Consider the following 26,560-nt stretch of genomic DNA (forward strand, 5'->3'; position numbering starts at 1 on the left):
AATGTCCAGAATGCTGAAATTATTCTCTGTCTTGAAAAAAATACACACACACACACACACACACACACACACACACACTCACCTAAAATATATGTAAAGTGCATAGATCTTAACTGTACAACTCAATACATTTATCCACATACGCATAGCAATCCACACATGCACATCTGTGAGCTGTCACCCAAATTAGGATACGATACATTTCTCATATCCTAAAGCTGTGTCTTGCCTCCTTAAATTTCCCCAACAGAGATAACCACTATTTTGTCTTCTTTAGATTAGTTTTGTCTCTAACTAAGATACATCCTATATATTAACATACATTGAATCTTCATATAAAAGGACTCATACACTCTGTTATCTTTGGTGTCTGGCTTCTTTTGCCCATCTATGTTTCTGTGAGATTCATCCATATTGTTACATGTAAGACTATACAGTTTGTTTTTTATAATTGCTGAGTAATATTCCATTGCATAAATATGCCACCATCAATTTATTCTTCTATGATGGGTATTTGGGCTGTTTCCAGTGTTTAGCTATTATAAACAAAGTTGTCATGAACATTCTTGGACATGTCTTTTAATGGACTTTTCCACTGATCTCTTTTGGACATTCATGTAGGACGGGAACTGCTGGGTCATTTTGTATTATTGAATTGAAAAATACAGTTCTTTATTTGGCTGTGGCCCACACCTCTCAGGCCTTGCAAAAGATCTGTGGTACTCTGTCCCACATGTTCTCAGTGGAAAATAATTCAGTGATAGCAAAGAATTAAAGTTGAATATATACAAATCACTCATTATTCACTAGCTACAATGACAATACAAGCTTTAACATGTGGTTTTAAAGTATAGAACAATGCCAAAAAACCTGATAGTCTAGTAATTTTATTACACCAAACTCAACATTATACTGCAGATTATATAGTGCAAATTCATAGTTAGCATAGCAATTTATTAAGAAAAATTATCGAGAGCCTACTATGTGCCAGGGAGGCACTGTTCTGGGCCTTGGGGCTCTGGTAGAGAACCCACAGATAAGAAATGTCTCTGCTCTTATGACATTTAAATTCTAGAAGAGAGATAGACAGTAGATACCAAACAAATAAATATGTGCTATAAACATATCACCAACAAAACATACAGTGTAGACAAGTTTTGGGAAGATTGCAGATATATCTTCTTTAGCAATAGGTTTATGGATGATATGCATTTGAACTGTATCTAGACATAGCTTAAAGTCTAGTTATAGGAAAATTAGATGGCAAACATCCTACTCATGTGCATAGTAATAAAATAGTAATAATAATAGCTAACTGTGTGGTTTAAGTCATGAATTATGTCATTTAATCTTCCCAGTATCCCTATGTTGTAGACACTAGTCTCTCATTTTAATGGTGAAGACACTGAAACACAAGAGTTAAATAACTTCCGGAAAGTCACATGGCTAGTAGGTGGGGATATTGGTTTAAAAACAAAGCAGACTGACTTTAGAGCCTGTACTTCAATTATGACCCTATTCTGTCCTCCAGATGGACAAATATACATTTATACACATGGTAGCATTACCCAAATGACACACAATAAATTGATAAAGATGTTACACTAACTGTAATGTATAATGCAGAACCACAACTCAAATAGCAGTGGTTGGAATCCATGGCTGATTGAAGATAGCATCAATGATATGTGATTCACAAGTTGTGTTTCCTGAAAACTGCTGAGATTCTGTCCTGTGTACTCATGTTCCATAAAAGTTTTACAGTTTTTCCAAATGAGTGGCAGCCAGACTTTTTAACCCAAGACTGAACTAAAGATTCAGTAAACTCTGTTCGTAGTTCAACTTAGAATCTTCAGCTAACTCATTAATAGGATATTAGTAAGGAACATTAGGTTTTAGGTAAAAATAAAAGCTAGTAGAAAGTGTGTTATTTGCTAGCAGGGTGAAAGAAGACTTGCATTTCTGGATCTGTTCAAGGGCAATTGGAAGGACCCTCCAGAGGACTGCAGGTCTGCTCTAAGGCTCCCTGCCCCAAGTAAAATAAGATATACGAAGAACACTTCTAAACAACATGCCAACTGCTGTGGCCGGTGGTCTGCGTTGGGCAAGTGGGGCTTAGTAAATAGCTCCCCTGTCTCTAGAATTCTGAAGCTATTAAGAGATAATCAAGAAGTAACATAGAGATGAAATAAATGTTACTGTTGTTACTGATTAAACTGCTAAGGGAGAACTTGGGAAAGACAAGATTTACACATGCAGCACAGGCGGCACTGGACAGACAGGCCTCTCCTGAAGTAACAGGGTGTGCCCGTCAGGGCATCAGGAAGCAGGAGGAATACATCCTCTCTGTGGGCAATTTGCTCCCACGAACAAGAGAAGGAGTAAGCCTGCCCCAAGTTGCTCCATCTCCCCTGGGAGCAGTCAGCGGGAGGAGGGAAGGGCCAGCAGTGTATGGATGTGGAACTCCCTCCCCAGGAAGGAAACAGCAGGCTTGGGGAAGCAGCTCTTTCTGCACCTGCAAAATCCTTTGGCATATATGCTCTGGGGGTATAAAGAAATGATGTACCTAAGCAGGACCAGGAGAAGGCACTCTCAAGATGATAACTTGTGCTGAGTCTTGTAGGATAACCAGGAGCTAGCCAGATGGAGCTTGGAAGGCAGGATGCTTTAGACCAGGGTTTGACCAACGATAGCCTGCAGGCCAGATTTGGCCTGTTGCCTAATTTTCGAAATAAGAATTTATTGGAGCATGGTCACACTTATTCATTTATGTATTGTCTATGCATTTGTGCTGTAATGGTAGAGTTGAGTAGTTGTGACAGAGACCATATAGCTTCCAAAGCCTAAGATATTTACTCTTTGGTCCTTTACAGAAAAATACTTGCCAACCTCTGCTTTAGGCTGAGGTAATGCTTGGAGGTATGAAGAGGATGATGGTGTACTGGGGACGTGGGGCTGGGCACTCTGAGTGGTTTGATATTATTGGGACATTAAGCAGGAGGCAGGTGGTGATTAAACAGATGGACCCCTGGCTCCCTCAAACTTTTATAGTCTTCTACAGAGAGCAGTGATGCAGGCAGACAGGTTAATGATATTAATTATATGAAGACAAATGGACAAACATTTAACAAATAGAGCTTTTAAATTCAAAAATATTTACGTCAATATATTTAAGGCAAAAGACAGATGTAGAGGAAGGAGCTGTGACAGTAACATGATCCAAAAGAATGAAATTGGTCATTTTTCTTCAAGTGGCTCAGGGAGGGGTTCAGAGAAGAGGCATTTTGCTATGTTAGCAGCAGCTGTGGAAAGGGAATGGAAGGGGTGAATCTGGGAGGGGAAATTTGTTTCCAGCATAGGGATGCAATTTTGAGTCAGGATGGGATGACGGAATGAAGTGATCCTGGTTCTCTTTCCCCTGGGAGAATGAATGCGGAGGGTGTGCAAGGATGGGAGAGGGGCTCTTTGAAGAGAGGAGACTAGATCCTGGGACCAATCTTTTCTTTTTAAATAAGGTATTCCCCTCCACTGCCCAGCTGTTAGAATTAAAAAATTACTAATGTATGAGCATTCCTCTCTGTTCCTACTTATTCTGCTTCCAAGAAAGATTATTTTTACTTTTTGGCTTCTGGGATTTTAGTTATGCTGCTTAGGATAATAGAGAGAAAAATGCTGAGCTAGAAGGAAAAGGAGATGAGAATTGAGAAGAAATAAAAGTTCTGGTGGTGGGGGGTGGGGTTGTGGCGAGTGACTGGAGAGTACATCCAGGCAGGCAGGGAAGGATGGCGAAAAGACCACAGTCAGTTTCTCGGGCAAGGCTGAGGAAGAGGGGATTCAGGGGAATTTAGAGAGAGAAAGGAAGTCTTTGGGGACAGCTCTGGGCATTTGGGAAAGGTAAATAAGGCCTTGGGGATGGTGAATTGAAGGTATTTTGCTATTGATTATGAATTTGGTTCTATTTGATGTTTTTCAAGGGCCTCACTAAAGATGAAGACTGTTGCCATTTAATTCTTGGCTGCCAAATAGTTGTCTACATAGGACATTGCAGAGAACAGACCAAATATAAATAATTCTTCTTCCTAAATACTTCTTTAAAATTTTTATTCAAACAGCTTTGTCAAAGTTTAATTGACACACAATGTTACACATCTTAAAAATGTAAATTTAATGCATTTCTACATGTTGTACACCTGTGACACCATTACCATAATCAGGATGATAAATACATTCATCATTTCCAAAAGTTTTCTTGTAACCTTTTAAAAACTTTATTTATATTTTTATTAAAGTATAGTCAGTTTACAATGTTGTGTCAATTTCTGGTGTACAGCACAGTGCTTCAGTCATATAGGAATTCTTGTAAACTTTTGTAATCCCCTCTATTCCACTGTCCCTAGGCAACCACTGATCTGCCTTCTGTCATTTTCTAGAATTAGCATTTTCTAGAATTTTATTTAGGTGGAATCATACAGCATCTACTGTTTTTTTGGGGGGGACTCTGGTTCTTTTCACTCAGAGTAATTATTTTGAAATTTATTCATGTTTTTGCATGTATCAATAGATAATTCCCTTTTCACTGCTGAATAGTATTCCATTGGATGGATAGACCACAGATTATTTATCTGTTCATCTGTTGATGGATATTTAAGTTGTTTCTAGTTCTTGGCTATTGAAATAAAGCTACTATGAGCATTCATGTTTATGTCTTTGTAAGAACTATGGGCTTTTAGCTTTCTTGGGTGAATACTAGGAATGTAGTGGATCATATTGTAGGTATATGTTTATTTAATAAACTGCCAAACTGTTTTCCAAAACATCTGTAGCATTTCACATTCCCACAGGAAGTATATAGATGTTTCGTTTTCTCCATATTCTCACTAACGCTTGGTATACTCAATCTTTTTTATTTCAGGTATTCAAATAGGTATGTAGTAGCAACTCATCATAGTTTTAATTTTTATTTTCCAAATTATTACTGATGTTGAATATCTCTTCATGTGCTTGCTTGCCATATCTTCTTTGATGAAGTGTCTGTTCAAATATTTTGACCATTTTTTATTGGGTTGCTTTGATTGTTATTTATTTTAAGAGTTCTTTATATATTCTGGATTCAGGTCCTTTATCAAATACTTGATCTGTAAATTTTTTTCCAGTATGTGGCTTGTATTTTAATTAGTCTAACAGTGTCTTTCAAAGAACATATTTTCTTAATTTTGCTGAAGTCCAATCTATTGATTTCGTTTTATTTTGTGGATTATGGTTTTGGTATCATTATCTAAGAAAACATTGTCTAACCCAAGATCACAGAAATTTTGTCGTATGTTTTCATCTACAAGTTTTATAGTTTTAGATTTAATTTCACATAGTTTTAGGTGAATGAACCATTCTGAGTTAATTACTATGTAAGGGTGATATATGGATTAAAGTTCTTCCCTTTCTTATTCTCCTCCTCTTTCTTCTTTGCATATAACAATGCAATTATTTCAGCACCATTTGTTGAAAAGATTATCCTTTCTCCATTAATTGCCTTTCCACCTTTCCCCCAAATTCTGTACATTTATGATTCCATTTCTGGATTCTTTATTCTGTTCCATTGATCTGTTTGTATTTCCACCAATACTACAGTGTCTTGATTACAATAAATCATGGAATTGGGTGCTGAAAGTCATCCAACTTTGTTCTTTTTTGGTCAGTGTTGTTTTGGCTGTTCTGTCCTTTGGATTTTCATATGAATTTTAAAATCAGAGTGCTAATTTTTTGGAGTTGATTGGAGTTGTACTGACTGTCTAGATCAATTTGCAGAGAATTAGCATCTTAACATTATACAGTTTTCCAATTCATGAACATGGTTTTATTTAGATCTTTAAAAATTGGTTTCAGCACTGTTTTGTCATTTTCAGCACAGGTCTTGCATAATCTCTTGTCAGGGTTATCCCTATGTATTTTACTTTTTTGGGATGGTATTGCAGATGGTACTACTTTTTTTTTTCCCTTCCATTTGTGATTCTTTGTGCATAGTAATACAGTTGATTTTTGTGTATTGATCTTGAATCTTATAACTTTACTAACCTCACTTATTAGTTTTAGTAGCTTTTTTTTTGTAGATGAATAACTTTTAATGAACAAGCTGAACAGGCACATGTCCTTAGGTGAAAACAACCTTCCAGTGGTTTGAAGTTGGCTTTTTGAGCTGGCTAAGGATGTCCTCCATGTGCTCTGGGAGTGGCTCTTTGGTGCTTCTTTCAAAACACAAGGTCTTTTGTGGAGAATGGGTTGGGGTAAAATCATAGTGAATGATTACCCCCAGACAGGGGCCAAGAGGAAGTACCTTAAAAATACATTATGGTGGACAAGAATAATGAGGATTTGAATAAACAAGAAAAGCATTTCCAAGGGCATTCTTCACATATCAAATGGAGGTAGGTCCGTAGGAGATGTTATGGAACCCTGGCAGGTAGTTGTGGGAATGAGTGAGGGAAAAGACTTCTGTGTGACAACAGTGTTTCTTGTGCCCATGATGAGACCATTCTTCTAAACCAACCTCTAGAAGAAGGGCTGAAGTGGAGAGTGTTGACTATATCTTTGTGCTAGTATATATGTAGATGATGACTAGAAAATTTAGTTAAAGCATCTGGAAGTTTATTTCAATTCCTAGATTATTGTTAGCATGTGGATAAGATGAATTGTTGGGGTGACTTTTTCTGTCTTTAGCTGCTTATTTCGTGTCAGAGGGGCAGAGATGTTGCAAGATAAAAAACAGCAGACTGTGGCAATAGGATGGTTATGGCAAAAGAAGGATTGAAATGAGTCACACAGAACTCCAGTATTTCTTCTGTGGGAGTTTGATGATACTGTTTGCAATACATAAGAAGAAATTTGAGTTCAGGCAAGGAGATGTATAGGTAAGGCTTGTGTTAAGTAGTTCTGGGCATTTAGTTCTTAGTAAGACTTCGTGGGTCTGAAGAAATGATTCATATTCTACATCTGTTCTGTAGAGTCCCTTTGTTCCAAGGAGATCCTTTGTCAGGCACTATGAGGACAAAGATGATGGATAAGCTGAGTGGGCAGAGATCTGGACCCTCCATCTTCCTCCATCCTACCCCTGCCTTCTCTATTCAATCAGAGGTCCTTGCCCTCCTTTGAGAAAAAAAAATCTGTTTACTGTATTAGCATTCCACATCAGGTGTTGTTGTCTAAGTAACTTTGTGTATGCGAGTGTTTGAAAACCACTGGACTAGACCAATGAAAGAGATCAGTGATGAATGCCTTTCTCAGAAACAAGGAGTAAAATGTCACTCAGAACTTGTGGTCTCTGCCAAAATGGAAGGGAGTTGTTTCCTTCTTAGCGACAGGCCTTACCTGAGTGACAAGTTACTGATAGCCCAATGTTGGGTTTGCCAAATATTGCATGGAACATACTCATGCTAAAAATTATTATTATCTGAAATTTAAATTTAACTGGATGCCCTGTGATTTTATTTTCTAAATCTAGCAACCTTAATCAATGCATAATTCATAAAAAAATAATGAATGGATTCTCCAATATCATGATTTTGCTAAATATTGACCAAAAAATTCTCAACATCTTGGCTACATGAAGCAAACTACATTAATCCCTTGGCCTGCCATGCACGGCTTTCTTGGCAACCAGCTGACTTTCCTTGGCTAGAATGTGGATAAGGGAACAGGTGTTGTCAATGATTTTTCAGGCTAGAAGGGCCTCACTCTTCCCCAGGACACTGGAGACAAATTAGTCCACATTCTGCCAATGAACCAATTTCCCCAACTCTTGTTTTTTGTTAAGTATCATTTCATCTTTGACATTTCAAGTTGTGAGTTTTAATTAGAATATTGATGTTGTCTTAGAGTTCTTCATCAACATCATACTTTTTCCTTAAAGAGAGAAATAAAATTTTTTTTTGTCTTGGTCACTTTTTCTTTATCAAACTTAGTTCATTTTTTCCTTCTAGTTTTATTGAGATAGAATTGACATATAGCACTGTGTAAGTTTAAGGTATAGGGCATAATGATTTGACTTCTATATATCATGAGATGATTACCATGATAAGTTTAGTGAACATCCATTCTCATATAGATACCAAATAAAAGAAAAAGAAAAAAATTTTCCTTGTGATGAGAATTCTTAGGACTTAGTCTCTTATCAACATTCAGATATAACATAGATCTGTGTTAATTACATTAATCATGTTGTACATTACATCCCTAGTACTTATTTATCTTATAACTGGAGGTTTATACCTTTTGACTCTTTCATCCAATTCCTTCTCCCCTCACCCTCCAGCTCTGGTAACTACAAATCTGATCCCTTTTTCTATGAGGCAAACCTCAGTTCATCCTGACAAGCACTTGGTTAATGCTACTGAATACAGCTTTGCTCTGGTTCTGTATCCTTCTTTCCTTCTTTTATAAATGCCTGTTAGAGATCTGAGCTTACCAGAGAACCTCTGGATAGCTGCATTGGCATTTCAGGTGTCTCTTCCTTGTCTTTCTCATTTAAATCCCATCATCATAAATACATTATAAGAAAGCTGTCTAGGCAGTAAAATTAAGTCCCTGTTTTGGATGATCCATTATATGAATGGTTAACAGCTGCTTTCAGGTATGTGCTAAGTTCTGTACATTTATTGTCATATTCAGTTCTCATCACCCCGTGAAATAGGTCTTACATCTTCATGTTATAGATGAGGAAGCCAAGACACAGAGAGGCAAAGCCACTTGCTCAAAGTCACACAGCTGGAAATTTGTAGAGCTAGAACATGGACACATCTCTGTCTCTGACTTCAAAGTTTTTAGTTATGGCTGTTTCGTTATACAACAGGGCTTTGTGGCTCTGGCTTCAGTCAACCGTGTGCAGTAGTAATCTGATAGAGCTACTGCCCATATTAGAGTCAGTCCAAGATGAAGAAAAATTGATTGTGTGCTTCCTGCAATGTGGATGAGAGAATAGCTGAGCTCTTTTTTAAAAAAAAATCTGTATATATATATATATATATATATGTATATATATATAGAAGTATAGTTTACAATATTGTGCCAATTTCTGGTGTACAGCATAATCCATCAGTCATACATGAACATACATATATTCCTTTTCATATTCTTTAGGTGAGCTCTTCCTAGTAGGTTTGTTCTTCTGACAGAAGTGGTTTTTCTTCAGTAACTCTTATTTTCCACATAGAAGGACCTGCCTTCTAATTAGATGTCATCTCATTTTCTAAGTAATTAACTTAAAAAACCCACATATACCACAGAAGCCCAACATCTAGTGAGGGAAGGGTGGGCAGATACGTGTGTTTGTGTGTTCATGAAATTTCCTTCCCCTGCTGGGTTTAATTCCCTTTGCTTGTGAGTTTATTCACAGAAGCTGGATGTCAGTATTGTTTCTTCTCCAGCTCCCTCAACCTGGAACCTGGTTACTGGCAATGTGTTAATTTTAGCAGTTTTAGTTCATTGAAATAATTGTCAATTTCCTTGAATTCATCACAATGGGAGTTTACCTATTTTTAACTGTCTAAAACTTAATGTGGCGGTGCTATTTTTACTCAGAAAATAATTCTCCAGAAGTTATCATAAGAAAAATTTTCTCCATAAAGGAGGTCCATTTAACCATTTCCAATTCACAGTGGAGAGAAAGCCAGTTCTCTGAGAAGTTAAATAATCCGCAAGGGTTTTCCCAGAACCCAGTCGAAGCTCCTGTTTCAGCTGTGCCAGGACCTGCTGCTGTTGCTCTGCTCTTGGCAACAAAAATGATTCACCTTGTAATATCTGTGACTCTCAGCCCTGCCTTCTACTTACAGCCAGGTATTGTCCTTTACAGCGTGAAGGACATGACCGTCATGACTCAGGGATGTGATCAGGCTCCCTCCTTCCTGAGGATGTGCCTCTCATCAGGACATTTGCTCAACTGTTGATCTGCCTCTGCTTCTCTCATTGCTCACTCTATTTGGGGATGGCTTAGTGAGCGATGTCTAGGAAAGGTCCGGGAGGTGTCACCTCTCTCTCATCCTCACCATCCCACAGTGGCAGTGCTCCTGTCCCCTATTGTGCTTCCTTTGGTCCTTCTCCACTCTTCCTGCTGGACTGGCCACTTGCTAAGGGTGGTGAGCAGCTGAGAGGAAAGTGCTGCTTCCCCAAGTGGAAAGAAGAGGCTCAGAGACATCCTGCCAGGAAGTGTCCTTCATTTGACGTTGAAGGAGAAAGAAGAGCCACAATCTGCCGAAAGTCTCAGTTGAAGGGCAAATGTGATGTTGGGAATGGTGCCTAGTATTTGAACTTGGGTGCAGGCCTGGGCTCTTCTCTGTCTGCCCTCACATCTTGTCTGATGACTCACTCTGCCACCTCTGTGCAGGTGCCCCCAGACTCTCTGCTGAAAGCCACAGCTTGGTTTTTGGTTGCCTGCTGGACCACCCGCCTTGATCACTACAAGGCAGATCAGACTAGCGTGTTCAAAGACTCTCGACTTTCCTCTCTGAACCTGCTTTCTCTCACTCTTCTTTCTTGAGGAACGTCCACTTCAGTTTTTCAATTACTCAGGCCAAAAACCCAGCCACATCTGTCACTCCTTCTTTCCCTCACATTTCACATCCCATCACTCCTCAAATCCTGCCAGCAATCCTGTAACAATATGTTCAGAATCTCACCACTTTTCATCACCTCATGTCTGTCACCATAGCCCATCACTTCCCTAGATGATGGTAAGAGTTTCCTCCTTGCTTCCCCTCTTCCTCTGCCAAGTTTAAAAAGGTAGATTATAGACCTCTTCTGCTGAGAATGCTTCAATGACTTCCCATCTCACTTGCCACAAAATGCAAACCCCTACCTGATCTGGCCACCCCTTCCCAAATCTTTCATCTCATCTCCAGCCCCTGCCCCAGCTCCCCCTCCAGGTCCTTGTCACCTGGAACCTGCCAAGCACATGCTATTCTGGTTCCTGGAACACTCTTGCCCTAGGGACCCACGTGACTCCCTCCCTCCCTTTACCTTTCTGCTCCTCCATCACCTTGTGAGAAAGTCTTCCCTGACCTAGTTAAAATGCTCCTGACTAAGAGCAGGCCCTTCTTTGTTTTTGTTTGCTGTATATCCCTGTTACCTGGCACAAGGCAGACCCAGTAAATATCTGCATTTGATAAGGATGAATGAACTCATTAGTTCCCAGGCAAGAAAAGAGTTTTGGTTTTTCTTAAATGTCTTTGATTTAGTTCAGGGTTCCAATACTGCCTTGATTAGTGTCTTGTAGGATCATGGGAAGATCACATATTCCAATTTCTTTTCTTCCTTCTTCTTCTTTTTTTTTTAAATGGAGGTACTGGGGATAGAACTCAGGCCTTTGTGCATGCGAAGCATGGGCTCTACCATTGAGCGATACCCAGCCCTCCCAATTTCTTCATCTGTAAAATTCAGGGTTGGACTAGGGAGTATGTAAAGTGAGGTTTAGCTACCCTTTTCTGGTTTTGTAAATGTGGGAGCTCTCCTGAGATCCAGCAGTAGCATACCAAGGACTGGGGACTCTTCCACGGTTCTACACCTGTGTCTGAAGTGATGGAGACAGCCTCTTCTTCCACACTTCCTGTCCACTTTGTGAACACTCCCGGCTTCTCACCATGAGGCACATTATGCCATTCAGACACACAGTGTGTGGAAGCCGTTGTGAGGTATGTTGCTAGACACCAGTCAATAGTAACAAATCATCAAAGCCTATGTGCAATTTACATTAAAAGTCAGAGTGTTGACTATATTTCAATAAAAAAATTAGCTAAGAAAGACAAAAAAATTACATTGGAAAAAGAAACCAGAAAGGATTCAAGACTGTCTCTAAAATGACCTGACCTCACTCATCTACATTTTGCTTTGTTTCCTTGAGTGGGAGAGAAACGGCAGAGCCTGGTTGAAATTACTTGTAATCCAGGGAATGCCATGTATGTGAATGTATTGGTTTTATGTGCTGTAGTGAAAAACAAAAGGTTTGGAACCACTGGTGTTACAATGATTGAGATTCAGAGGTAAGAAATGTGGTCTTTGCCTTCATAGAGTTTATGGCCTAGATTAAAAAACAGGACATACTTGTCCTGTAAAGGGTGTGTAAGAACACAGTAACTACGTGTGCGTGCCAGACATGTAGAGCAGTTTGTCCTTCCGGGAGGCACTGTTCGTGGGACTGGTTCATAAGAGAAGAAACACTTGAGATATGTCTCAAGGGGTCTCTCCTCCTTTCAAGACACTAGTTCTGCAAGATGCTTTCCCTCCCTCCTTCCTGTGTCCTCTGATGATAACATCTTGGTTAGCACGAAGCATCAGGTTTCTGTACTATCCTTTGTGGTCCCTGTATATCCACACTGTTATAAATATACTCTCTTTGAATGATCCTAGTTCAGATAGGTCATCTGCTTCCTGTTGGAACTCTGATGATATAGTCTCATAAAAAATTTTCCTTTCAATGGGAACAGATGAGAACTCCAGATTAATTTTTTTTCAGTGATACACAACCTCAAAAAAAGATAGGCTTGATATCTGTACCAGAGAAGAATGAGTACCATTTCTAAATCCCCACTGTGCTCTTTCAAGTCCCTCGACCCAGGAACACTGCTTGTCCTTGTTGATGCATGTGCTGCGTTGGGTGGATCAAGGAGGTATTTGTCCCTGGTATCTTAAATAAGTAGGCTGACAATATAATTCATTTTCCAAAGTGGAAAATATTTTAGAATACAACGGTGCACTCTGAAGAATTATTCAGGGGCGACAGGTGTAAACCAGGATTGTTGGAATGGTCAGTCTGCAGATAAAGGGATGTTATAATTGCCTTTCATTAATCTAAAATCACAATACTGCCCCAGAGAAAGTAAAGAGCATCCCTTCTGTGTGCTGGGGTGACCTTCTTAGCCATCCTCAGGGGTTCTGTTCTGGCCTATTCCAAGTGCTGAGTCAAGAAGCCCAGCTCGAGGACTCGACCATTGGAATGATGTAACATTCTCACTGCGAGGCAGAGGCCAGGCAGCAATACGGGTAATGTCTGGGCTCTTCCTAGCATTGCCTTTGATAGGGAATTAAGGTCATATGACCCTCTCTGAGAGGTCTATCTCATAGTGTCTTCAAATTCTATGTCCTTGTGATCAAAAGAATTGAAGCATGGTCTGGGCCAGGGAGGAAAGTGATTCTAAGTCTGGCAGACGCACAATAGATGAGAAGGATACAGGTCCTCAGAGAGGAAGGGCAAGAGCACTTCAATCAGGGCTCGCCTTGTGAGCAAAGGCCAAACAGCAGGGTGCCAGCTGCTACACAAAGCAAATTGGAGACCTGAGCCACATCACCAATACACTCCTATGTGTGCAGGGCTCAGCTGATTTAGAGGGATATGTTTTCTTTATAAACCTTTCACTAGCTAAAAATGTGAAGAGATGCTTCAAAGCATCAGACCTCCCCAGTAGCCTGGTGTGTGTGTGTGTGGAAGCTGATGCTCCTCATTTGGCTTTGTGCCGTCGGCTCAGATGCAGTATTTGGGATTATCTAGCCAATTACTACATTTGTACTCTGTCTGCCTCTCAAGGGATTTTCCTTTAGATTCTCTAATAGAAACATTTTGTTTTCCCTTGAAGAACAGTTTGGTCACCCTTGGGGTAACCATCTCTTGAAATCTGTGCCAGAGTTTGTATTTATTTCCACAGCTTGAACGTAGCCTTTCTCCTTGTTGTCTTAGCACTTGGTGTTCTTGCTGGTAATTTATAGGGGAGCACTTTATATCATGCTCTCCAGCCTGGTGATCATCATTCTGTTTTTGAAAACAAAAGTGTTTCTTGCAGTGGAAAATAGTTCATGTGCGTCCACCAATTTGTATACTTTAATTTTGTGAAAGAGCAGGGAGCTACTGTGGTTTCTTGGAAAACCTCTTTTAGGATTAAGTGATACTCTTATAACATCAAATCAGAAGCTACTAGCATTTGGGGCCTGTGTATTATTTATTATGATGCAGATCAACACTTGGTTGAGTTGGAATTTCACTGTTGCAACATGGGTAATGGTTAATTCCCTCAGTAATAAATTGTGCCTATAACTCTAATTGCTGCCATAAGGTGAGTGGCTGTGGTTGAGAGTACAGGCCTAGTGGCTTGGCTCTTCTTAAGTATAGTTGACTTGCAGAGATTAGGTAGGTGAGCACAGGCTTTCAATTCCATCATGCAATACCTGCAAGGTCTAACTGTGGAGGTAATATATGGACCAAGACTGAAATGCACATGAACACCTGTATGTAAATTGGCATCTCTATGTTTTTCTCTCAGTTGTCACTTGTGGACTTTTTTTCTTCAACTCTCTTCCTGGATTTAGAAACCTTCCCAGGCTGCTTTTATTTTTTTGGCTGTGCTTCTAGACCTTCCATTGAAATGCTCCTGCAGGTGACCCTTTGGCTAGCTGCCTGCCCTCATTAACTAAAAGCATTAGTTTGCCTCCTTAAGCTTTCCAGTTCCCTCTAAAATACAGGGACAGCTTGTTACTTTCCTGGTCAGAAAAACAAAGGCTCCCTTTGCAGTCTCTCTCAGCTCAAGTGAGAAGAGGAACTCAAAGAACACACACTGCAACTCACTCGGGAAGATCCTTCACTAATCAGGAACATATTCCCTGTTGTGGTCATCCAACTTCTTCATCTTCTACTTTACTAATTTTGGAAACTTATATGGTTTCTAGATAGGAAATGACTGTGGCATTCAAAAAGAAGATCAGTAATTCATTGGAGTGGTGCTACAGTAGAAAGAAACTTAATGCACTATATGAATAATCTCTGGCCCACTTCATTTGTTCATCCATTAATTCTTTGGTTCATTCCTAAAACATTTATGGAGTGCTTGCAGAGTACTAGATACTATTTGGTGCTAGAGAAATTGAGATAAATGACACTATGTTGGTTTGGCTGATGATATAATAGTATACCCAAAAGACCAGTAAGCTCCAGTAAAAACTTGGAAGAATTAACAAAATTTTTGTAAGTGACTGGATTCAATAAATAATTGAAAATAAGGAAGCCCTTTCTCTACACTAATAATAACACTCTAAAAAAAGGAAGTGGGCAAAATATTTCATTAAGAATAGTGACATAAAATTATAAAATATTTAAAAATTATATAATTTTTAAAAAATAAACTTGGCAAGAAAATAAAGGACCCATATGAAAAAGCATGAAATAAATCTGAACAAATAGAAGGACATAACCACCTTCTTGAATAGGGAGACATTATATCATAAAATGTCAAATCATCTAAAATGATTATGTGAATTTAGTATAATTCCAATAAACTCTCAAATAATTTTTAGTTGGATAAAATCAAGTCAAGTTTCATATATAAAAGTAAATGCCAAAGAAATGCTAATAAAAATATGAAAAAAATTAGGGGATATTTTTATTAGATATTAGGATATTTAGTATATTTAGCAAAGCCACTGTACTATAAAAACAATATGGTATTGGCAAAGAATAAACAAATAGACTAGAACTTAGACCCAAGAATATATCCAGGAATGTATAAAAAATTACCATATGATAAAGGTAATACTTCAATTCAGTGGGAAATGACTGATTGACTTAATAAATAGTGCTGATATAATGAATATCCTTCCAGAAAAAAATAAAGTTGTGACTCTGTATCACACAAAATATGCAAATGGAAATTCCAGATTGCCTGAAGATTTCAGTGAACAATAAACTAACATTTTAGAAGAGAATCTAAGAGATTATATCCAACCAAGGAGTAGGAGAGAAATTTATAATCAACTTGAGAAAGCCTGACACCATTATAAATACCATTATTTATTATATAAATATGTAAAAAAACCACAAAGTCAGGAGAAAGATAGTAGATTTGGAAGAAATATTAGCAACAAGCACAGCAAAGGATAATTATTTATAATATGCACATGGGGTTAAGAATCAATGAAAAAAGACCCAAATTACTATTCTCCTCCCTGCAACATTTGGCTAAGAATATGAATAGGCAACCCACAGAAGAGTTAATCTGAAAGTCCAATTAATTAGTAAATTAAAAGATGCTCAAATTTACTTGTGGTCAGAAAAAAGAAAATTAAGGTAGCAGTGAGGTGTCATTATTATATGCTTCAGATTTGTAAAAGCTAAAAAGAGCAACAATACTTACTCCTACAAAGGAGGCAGGGAGATGGAGTTTCTCATACTCTTCTGAAATGTACATTGTTATAGTCTTTTTGGAAGCATCTTGGCAGTATCTATGAAAATTTAAAAAAATGTGGTACATTTTAAGCCACCAGTCTAAGTACTGGGAATGCTGTAGATATAACAGCATCAAGATATGGGTAAAGAAAGTTTATTGCAGTATTGTTCATATTGCAACAAACAAAAGAAAAGAGGGACCAAACTGAATGGACATCAAAAGGGAACTGTTGAATTTATAATGATGTATCTCTACTGTAAAATATTACACAGCTGTTAAAATAATTAGAACTAACTGGATTGATTTTGGGAGGGATTGCTATGAAGTGCAGAATAGGAAGGACAAGACTGAGAAATAAAATGAGAAATTTGGAACGAGTGTAAGGATGAGCATGAGATGTGAGGGAGAGAAGAGGCAAGCAAAGAAGAATAATACAATGCATTAAAACAGCCCACGGTGGGTGTGTGTGCATGTGTGTGTATGTGTGTAGGTATGTATGTAAAAGAACTGGAAAAAAGGTAGAGTTTGAGCTACATAAACTGACCAGTAGGCACTTTGGAATCTGACGCTTTGTGGATGGAGTGTGTTCCACATGAGGACAAGGAACAGGGTGTGGTCATGGTCAAGAGAGACTAAAGGGAAACAGAAGTGAAAGCCCTTGGATCCCAGGAGAGGAAGAAAGGATCTGAGGCTTATGATCTGTATGGATGCCAGAAGCAGCTCGGGAAGGCCTGACCCGAGAGTCAGCACTGAGGCTGTAAGTCAGAGAGCGGGGCGGTGCAGGCTATGAGGGGTCGGAAGCTGATACAGTTCTTCAGGAGTATCGAAATCATGACTCCTGAATTAGGTTCAAGAGAACATTTATTTGAAATATGAAAAGAATCATAGCAAATGACAAATTAAAAAAGTGACAAATATCACAAACATCAAAAATACATTCTTTGACATCATAATTTTGGTTGCCTCTTCTTATGACCACAATTTTGTAATATTCTTTTCATAGAGAAAATAGGAAGGTAATTCCATTGAAGTTTTTAAAACATAATTATTGATAGTTTGGAAAGGTATTTTTTTCCAGTGCCACAACTTTTTAGGTTCATGTCACATACATTTTCACAATTGTTAATCAAAGTAAAAAAAAAATCCCTGTCAAAGAGAAAGCTTCTGTTTTGATGAGGTATGGATGAAATCTGAATTCTTTACTTATCTTTTAGTAGATCTGGTGTAGAAGAGGTTTTTAGAGATTAGCTTCTGGTTTTGTCGTATTTCAAACCTGGTTTCTTTTGACTACCCAACACAGTCTGGAACTGAGTGCTGAAGCTCATGTTCATACTGAGATGCAGTATCTTACTCTATTCCTCTGTCACTCAGGGGTCATCCCAGTGCACCTGGATGCCAATGCTCTACCAGGACACTAACAATCACACAACTAACACAGGAGTGATGGAGGACCATCTAAATATATTTCCCTTTTCTACTAAACCCAAATGAAACAGATCCTCAACTCAACTTTCTCTTATCTGGATCCCCCACATGCTCCTGGACCAATACCATCCAATACAGAGGGGAAATTGGAGTAAAGACAGCAATCTTAACCATTTTGGTTAAAATCGCTTATTTTTGCATAATACTTTTTATTATTTTTAAAATTGAAGTATAGTTGATTTACAATATTACATCAGTTTCAGGTGTACAGAATAGTAATTCAGTCTTTTTGCAGACTATACTCCATTATAAGTTATTATAAGATAATGTCTATAATTCCCTGTGTTATACAGTAAATCCTCTTGCTTATCTATTTTATACATTGTAGTTTATATCTGTTAATCCCGTACACCTAATTTGTTCTTCTTCTCTCCCCTTTGGTAATCACAAGTGTTTCTTTTCTATGTCTGTGAGTCTGTTTCCTTCTTGCATACACATTTGCATTATTTTTTAAATTCCACTTATAAGTGATAACATATAGTATTTGTCCTTTTCTATCTGCCTTATTTCACAGATCGTAATATTCTCTAGGTCCATCCATGTTGCTGCAAATGGCAGAATTTCATTTCCTTTTATGGTTGAGTAATATTCCATTGTGTGTGTGTATGTATATACACACACACACATATACATACATATAACACATCTTCTTTATCCATTCACCTGTTGGGCACTTGGGTTGCTTCCATGTCTTGGCTATTAGTACTGTTATGGACACTAGGATTCATGTATTTTTTTGAATTAGTGTTTTCATTTTTTTCTGGATATATACCCAGGAATGTAAGTGCTGGGTCACATTTTAGTTCTGTGTTTAGGTTTTTGAGGAAACCCCACACTGTTTCCCACAGCGACTGCACCAATTTACATTCCCACCAGCAATGTACAAAGGTTTTCTTTTCCCCATATCCTTGCCAGCATTTGTTATTTGTAGACTTTTTGATTATTGTCATACTGACAGCTGTGAGATGATATCTCACTGTTGTTTTGATTTGCTTTTCTCTAATAATTAGTGATGTTGGGCATCTTTTCATATGCCTGTTAGCCATTTGTATGTCTTCTGTGGAAAAATGTCTTCAGGTCTTCTGCCTATTTTTTGATTGGCTTGTTTATTCTTTTGATATTGAGTTGTATTAATATTTTTGGATATTTTGGATGTTAACCCCTTGTTGGTCATATCATTTGCAAATATTTTCTTATTTTATAGATAGTCTTTTTGTTTTGTGGATGGTTTCCTTTGCTGTGCAAAAGCTTTTAAGTTTAATTAGGTCCCATTTGTTTATTTTTGCTTTTATTTCTTTTGCCTTAGAAAACAGATCCAAAAAAATATTCCTAGGATTTATGTCAAAGAGTGTTCTCTTTTAGGATTTTTATGGTTTCTAGTCTTACATATAGGCCCTTAAGTTTTTTTATTTTATTTTTGCATATGGTGTGTGGGAATGTTCTAATTTCATTGTTTTATATGTGGCTGTCCAGTTTCTCTAGCACCACTTGTTGAAGAGACTATCTTTTCTCTATTGTACATCCTTGCCTCCTTTATTATAGATTAGTTGACCATAGGTATGTGAGTTTATTTCTCTGGTCTTTATTCTGTTCCATTGATCAACATGACTGTTTTTTGTGCCAGTACCATACTGTTTTGATTACTGTAGCTTTGTATGATAGTCTGAAATCTGGGTGGATTATACCTCCAGCTTTGTTCTTTTTTTCTTAAGAGTGCTTTGGCAATTCTGGGGCTTTTGTGGTTCCATATGAATTTTAGGATTATTTGTTCTAGTTCTGTGAAAAATGTCATGGGTATTTTGATAGGGATTGCATTAAATCTGTAGATTGCTTTGGAGAGTACGGACATTTTAACAATATTAATTCTTCTAATCTAAGAGCATGAGCTATCTTTCTATTTCTTTCTATCATCTTCAATTTGCTTTATCAATGTTTTATAGTTTTTGGAATACAGGTCTTCCACCTCCTTGATTAAGTTTATTCCTGGGTATTTTATTCTTTTGGGATTTTTCTTTTTTATTTTCTCTTTCTAGTATTTCATTATTAGTGTATAGAAATGAAGCATTTCTGTACATTAATCTTATATCATGCAGTCTTGCCAAATTCATTTATTAATTCTATTTTTTTTTTGCTGGAGACTTCAGAGTTTTCTATATAAAGTATGTCATCTGCAAATAGTGACTGCTTGTCTTCTAATTTGAGTACTTTTTCTTTTTCTTTTCTGATTGTTGTGGCTAGAATTTCCAATACTATGTTAAATAGAAGTAGTGAGAGTGGGCATTCTTGTCTTGTTCCTGAATTTTGTGGAAAAGCTTTCAGCTTTTCACCATTTAGTATGATGTTGACTGTGGGTTTGTTGTAAATGGCTTTTATTATGTTGAGATATGTTCCCTCTGTACTCGCTTTGATGAAAATCTTTTTTTTTAAAATCATGAATGGATGTTGAATTTTGTCAAATGCTTTTTCTGCATCTATTGAGATTGTCATGTGATTTTTGTCTTTCCTTTTGTTAATGTGGTGTATCACACTGATTGATTTGTGTCAGTTGAATCAGTCTTGTGACCCTGGAGTAAAACCAACCTGATCAAAATGTATAATCCTTTTTATATATTGTTGGACTCAGTTTGCTAATATTTGGGTGAGGATTTTTACATCTATATTCATCAAAGACACTGACCTATAATTTTCTTTTTGTTGGTAGTGTTTTGGTCTGTTTTAGAATCAGCATAATGGTGGCCTCATAAAATGAATTTGGAAGTGTTCCTTCCTCTTTAATTTTCTTTTGGGTAGTTTGAGAAGGAGAGGTATTAGTTCTTCTCTACAAGTTTTGTAGCATTCCTGTCTGTAGCTGTCTGGTCCTGGACTTTTTGTTTGCTGGGAGTTGTTTTTTTTTTTTTTAATAAAAATTCAGTTTCACTTTTAGTGATTGGTCTGTTCAAATTGTCTGTTTCTTCTTGATTCAGTATTGGCAGATTGTATGTTTCTAGAAATCAATCCATTTCTTCTGGGTTGTCCAATTTGTTGGCATACAACTGTTCATAGAATTCTCTTAAGATTTTTTGTATTTCTCTGGTATTGGTTGTTATTTCTCCTCTTTCATTTCTTATTTTGTTTACTTGAGTCCTCTCTTTTCTTCAATACAGAGGGAAAATTGGAGTAGAGAGAGACAGCAGTCTTAACCATTTTTGTTAAAATAAGTTATTTTTGCAAATATTACAAAAACCTCTGACCATGTTACCAGGACTCCTTGACCTTAGAACTTAAGCTTCACGAGTTTACTATTATGTTATATTTCTTCTCTTATTGGTGACCTGCTTAGTGTTCTACAGGATAGAGTATTAAGCTCACTGTAAGTCTGTGTATGTGTGTGTGTTTGTGTGCACAACATTTCTTATTTTCTTGGAAATTTTTTGTCACACTACAGCATTGGTCCAAATAAGTCAGTCTTGCTTTTCTGGCTTCAAATCATTTTTTTTTTAAACTCTGGAATCCCAATACAGAAACATGAAACACTTCGACTACAGTAATTTTAGAGTCAATGTCCTGAAAATGAGAAATTCCAATGAAATGATGTACTGCACAACATCGTTTCCAGCCCCCTGCACCACCACTGAAGCTTTGCATACATTTTCCTTCTTCATTTTCATATATATTATATTTACCATCAATCTTGTGGCAAGTTGCAGAGCAGGGAGACTGGGTGACATGGTTCTCTGATGGGGAGATCAATCTGTAAATGTTCCTTTCCTGCAAAGGGTGGAAAAATGAGAACAAAGCATTGCTACTCATCATTCTTTCTTTCAACCCCAGTAGGAACTTTGGTCCTGGTAACAGCGGCAACACAGTCAGCCAAAGGTCTGAAAAGAAAAACTAATCAAGAGGAACGATGGAAAACCACAAACAATGATTGTGTGGTCCCTTAGGGACAATTTTTGATGAGTTTGAATATAAACGCAAGAATCCTAGAAATGTCAAAAGGCCTTGGATAAAGCACTCAAAGCCCCATTTATCTGTGGGGAAAATGTTTTTATTTATTAATGGCCTATTTTAATAATTTTTTGTTTCTCATAAGGTTTTTGTCCCCTGCACAGTTTAATGTGACTAGTTTTGAAATATTTCCCATTTTGAAATTGGAAGGCTTATATTTTATTCCTAGACGTTTCTTCTCTGTTCCTGCTTTCCCAGAGATGTTATCATGGTGCTGTTCAAACACTGAACTACCCAGAAGAGAAGTGTGTGTTGTGTGTGCTGGTGGATGTGTTAAGCCCACTCTTATCAAACTTGGGAGTAGAACGCATTGCAGCACACACACACGTGGTTTCCACATTACTGCTTTAACCACATTGCAATTGCAGTAATGAAAAGCAGCATGGGCAGAAGCCCAGGGGCTCTGGGTGTGTTTTCCAAAATGGATTACAAAAATTAGTGGGAAATAAATGGCTTCATGTACAGAGAAGAGTTTGGAAATAAGGGCATCAAGAGCTTTCTGGGAAGAAATGTAAACCAGATGGAGGAACCCAAAATTAAGGATGATGATGAAAGGAAAGAAGTAGCTGTTTGTTTGAAGCCATTGGGGGAGAAGGTCAATTTTCTATTACCTAGTTGTCAAGGTAATAGGAAGGGTGTTGCAGGGCAATCAGCTCTGGGGCTGTGAGGTCCAAGTTAGTGTACCTTTTCAGATGTGCTTGGCTTCGCCTTCTGGGCCCTGGGCACTTGCTCAATGGAGAACCCAGGGCCGCTGCCTTTTCTTATAATACTGTCAGCTGTCCCAGCCTTCCCTGCTTGTGCATGGCTCCACTGTGCTCCCTGGACAGGACCTGCAGCAACCCCACGCCCTGCCTTTCTACCATGCCCAGGCTCAGAAGAATTGTTGGAAAGTGGCATGGGATCTGACTGTCCCAGTGGCTATTTGGAGAGGTTGGGTAACATTAACACACCAGAAGTTGAGGGGAATTAGTGCACCCAGAAGTGTCCAGGGGTCCTTTAACTAGTGGAGACAATAGGCAGAAAGGACCTGGCAGATAAATTCTGCTCTCTCTTCCCCACAATGGATGGTTCAGAGATGCAGGGGTTCCATGTGGCCTCTCTACGGACACGTCCTACATAAAGAAGAAACCAGCTGTATTTTTTTGTGAGGCTGTGGCGAGCGAGCTCAGTAAGAGACTGGAATGGACTACAGTCAGCGCTCCATATCCATGGATTCTGCATCCACAGATTCAACCAACTGCAGATCAAAAATAGAAAACAAAATTCCAGAAAGTTTCGGAAGGCAAAACTTGAATTTGCTGCTCACTGGAACTATTTACATAGCATTTACCTTGTATCTACAACACTGTTTACATTGCATTTACACTTAGGTGCTGTAAGTAATTTAGAGTAATCTAGAGATGATTTAAATATTTTGGGAGGATGTGTGTAGGTTATATGCAAATACTGTGACATTTTATATAAGGGACTTGAGCATCTAGGGATTTTGTTATTCAAGGGGGGTCCTGGAACCAATTTCCTGTGAATACTGAGGAATGGCTGTACCTTTTACTTGCTTCCTTTCCTTTCCTGCCTCCTTTAGGAACTATGGAGATTGTTGATTATTTTAAATATTGTGTTATTAATTTAGGCATGAGACATCTATATGGTAGTTTAAAAAGAAGACCATAGGGGATCATTACTGGTTATAAATAGTTATAATTTAAGGTGAGAGATTACTACAAATTTTTAAGCCACTGCATTGTATAGTAAATATAATTTGCTTATGAAACACTTAATGTATTCACTTAGTAATACAAGGCAAACTTGATAACAAAACTTTCGTAATAAAATTATTAAGCATTCTGAACTTGGTAGAGGCACAAATAAAATGGCTTACTTTTTCTGGTTACTGCTATTAAATACATGCTATTAAAATCCTTGTATTAGCTTTCTATTGTGTGTGTTACAATGATCAGAAACTTACTGTCTTAAAACAACACTTGTTTATTATATCATAGTTTCTGTAGGTCAGAAGTCAGGCATGACCCAACTGGCTTCTCTGCTTAGGGTCTTGTACTCAAGGAGTAGCTAACTGGGCACTATCGGGAGCATCCTGGAAGAGCCCACTTTTAAGCCCATTCTGTTGGCAGGACAACTCTGGTTTAGGACTGAGATTCCAGTTCCCTGGCTGTCAGCCGGGGACCACTGTCATCTCCTAGAGGCTGCTCCCAGTTCCTTGCCAAAAGCCATCTCACAAGCTTGCCACAGGCCCTTTGAATCCTCGTCACACTTCAGGTCTGAGTAGTTTAAATCTGCTGGGTGGATACAAGCAACACCATTCAAATCCATCTATGTGCTGATATATTCACTTGACCTGTGGGAAATTCCTACCAACCTGACTTCCTGATTTAGCTTCAATACCTGTATTAGCACCAGGAGAAGAGAACTGCAAAGAGATGGGAAACCCCAAAAATGGGGAGCCGTGGGACAGTCTAAGCTTCCATAGGTTGGGTAGGGTTCTGTTGCTGGGTTCTATAGGTAGGTGAATGGATGGGGGTTTCCCATGTTACCCAGGTCCTCAGAGAAGCAGATGCCAACATGGGATTAGGTATGTGGAGATTTTGTGGGGGAAATGCTTGTAAGAGGAAAGGGGCAGGAGCTGGAGAAAGTTGGGAGGGCCACCAGTCTGTGATACTGGTCTGACCTCTGTGAAGGAGGAAGGGAAGAAAGGAAGGAAGGCCTTAGCCTTCAGCACAGTTCTAAGGAAGTTCTATCAAGGCTCTCAGGAATAGGTCTGTCTTAGTAACCCTGCTGCCTCAGTCTTTGGTCTGCGAGTGGCCAATGGAAAGCCTGATCTTGTCTCACGTGTGATGGTAGATCCCAGTGCTTAGCCGCTAGGGTGGCTGGTTCCCCTCCCTGCAGAAGGAAATCTGAGAAGTGCATTTTCATGGCCTCCCCAGCAGCAAACTGTAGCGCCTGTCCCTTAGACTGGACCAATGACTAATGATTACAAAGATTATCCTTAAGTTTCCGCATCCTACAGTTGTCTGCATGGATAAACTGGAGAGGGGTGGGAGGGCTCTGCAGGACTAGCTGAGCCAGTTCAGTCCTCTCATAAGACACCACCCCTCCCCTTGCTTTTTGTCTCTCTTTAGCACGTGGTATCTTTATGGTTCTTCGTCACTTTGGTTTTTCTTTTTTTCTTTGGGTTTGGTAGCCAATTTTAGGCGCAACGTCAGAAGTCCTTCTCATCTTATTACATCTTTCAACAAAAGGCCAAATAGAAGGAAGTCCCTTCTGTATTTCTTAGGTAGCTTCATTATCCTTAATGAGAAAAATTTTAAATATCTGTTCCAGTATAAAAGAGATAGATTTTCTTTAAAGAAAAATAGGAAAATACCAAAAAATAGAAAGCAAAAAAAAAAAAAATCACACAACAGACTACAATCCTAAAATAATGAAATTAATATTTTAAGTATTTCCTTTCATACCTTTTTTTTCTTATGCGATTTTGTATTCTGTGCCCCCCTGCCCCACTGTGGCATAAACTTTGAAATTTGCTTTATAAAATAACTTTTATAATGATCATAAAAGTAATACTGGTTTGATATAGAAAACTTGGTATTATGAACTCTGATTCTACATTGAGCAATAACTGCTATTAATACTATATTTCCTTCCAAAAAATATAAACAAACCTAAGGCAATTCTACTTATGTTATTTTGCATTTATTCTTTTAGTTAACATATTATGGGCATGTTCTCATATTGCCAAATAGTCTTGAAGGTGCAAAATTTAAATAACTGCATAATTTTCTATAGTTTGGATTGTCCTACTGTATACTTAGATGTCTAATTTTTCATCATTATAGTTTTGTGACATACGTATTTCTCCACCTTTAAAAAAATTATTTTCTTAGGGTACATGCCAGGAGGTGAGGTTACTAAGTCAAAGGTAATACATATTTTGAAGGGTTTTGGTAAGTATGTTGCCCGACTGCTTTCCAGAAATGTACTAGTTTACACTCCTTTCACAGTGAATGAAACAATTTTCTCCTCTTAAACTACTCCTCCTTATTTTGATCTCAAATCACTTGAAGTTTCTCTCATGTATCCTGCTTCCTTTATTAGTGTGAGAATGTCCTGGTCTTGTTTTGAGTGAGATATTTTTCATTGAGAAGAGATGAGATTGAGCCTCTTTTACCATCTTTAGCATCACCTCTAGCAATTGATATTGATATTTCTTTAATTCAGTTTCTCATCCCTGAATTTAGAAGCTCTCAAGAAGCACATTCATTTTCTTTTGCATCTGTAGAACATGGAGACTTGAATACACCTATGTCTGGCTTGCTCTAATCATAGAATACTTTTTGAAATTTGTTACTTTTAATTTTTCTGCATTTTTTCAGAAGGAATCTTCACTATCCTGTTCTTCATTGTTAGCCCCTGGCTACTTTGTTCCAGCAACTGACTTCTTTAGAAACTGGTTCTGGCACAGAATTTAAAGTGACAGTATCCCTTCTAACACAGTAGAAAATTGAATAGAAAATTAACTAACTTCATTATGTTCATAGTTGCAAAATGTTTGGCTAGGCTTACAGGTTTCGTTTCTGACTATGGAGTAGAATTTTCCCTTGTGGGAAACTGGCTCTTGTATTGCCCAAGCTTTGGACTCACTGGCATGTGCTCTAACTAACAGGAAGCACTAGCTTTGCCTGGAAAAGACCTAGGGACCCGTTGATGATTTTCTGTGAGATTTGGTTCTGCACCTGGGATTTCCAGACTTGGTCAGTGAATCGCAGTGGGGATGGCGGTGGAAACTCTTGTGACTAGGAGACAGACTTTGTGTGCAACAGCCTAACAGCCTCCACTGATATCTGTTGGCCATTGAGATAAGCACGTGGGCTCTGCCAGTCTAC

At 38.2% G+C, this 26,560-nt stretch overlaps 1 long non-coding RNA gene across 1 annotated transcript in view; it reads left to right on the top strand.

The window, feature by feature from the left end:
- The window catches only part of LOC140695666 (uncharacterized), a 475,691-nt gene that overhangs the window by 72,399 nt on the left and 376,732 nt on the right, over nucleotides 1–26,560 (top strand). The gene's annotated exons all lie outside the window — the stretch shown is intronic.

Source organism: Vicugna pacos, chromosome 3, assembly GCF_048564905.1.
Source record: "Vicugna pacos chromosome 3, VicPac4, whole genome shotgun sequence".
NCBI classification, from domain to species: domain Eukaryota; kingdom Metazoa; phylum Chordata; class Mammalia; order Artiodactyla; family Camelidae; genus Vicugna; species Vicugna pacos.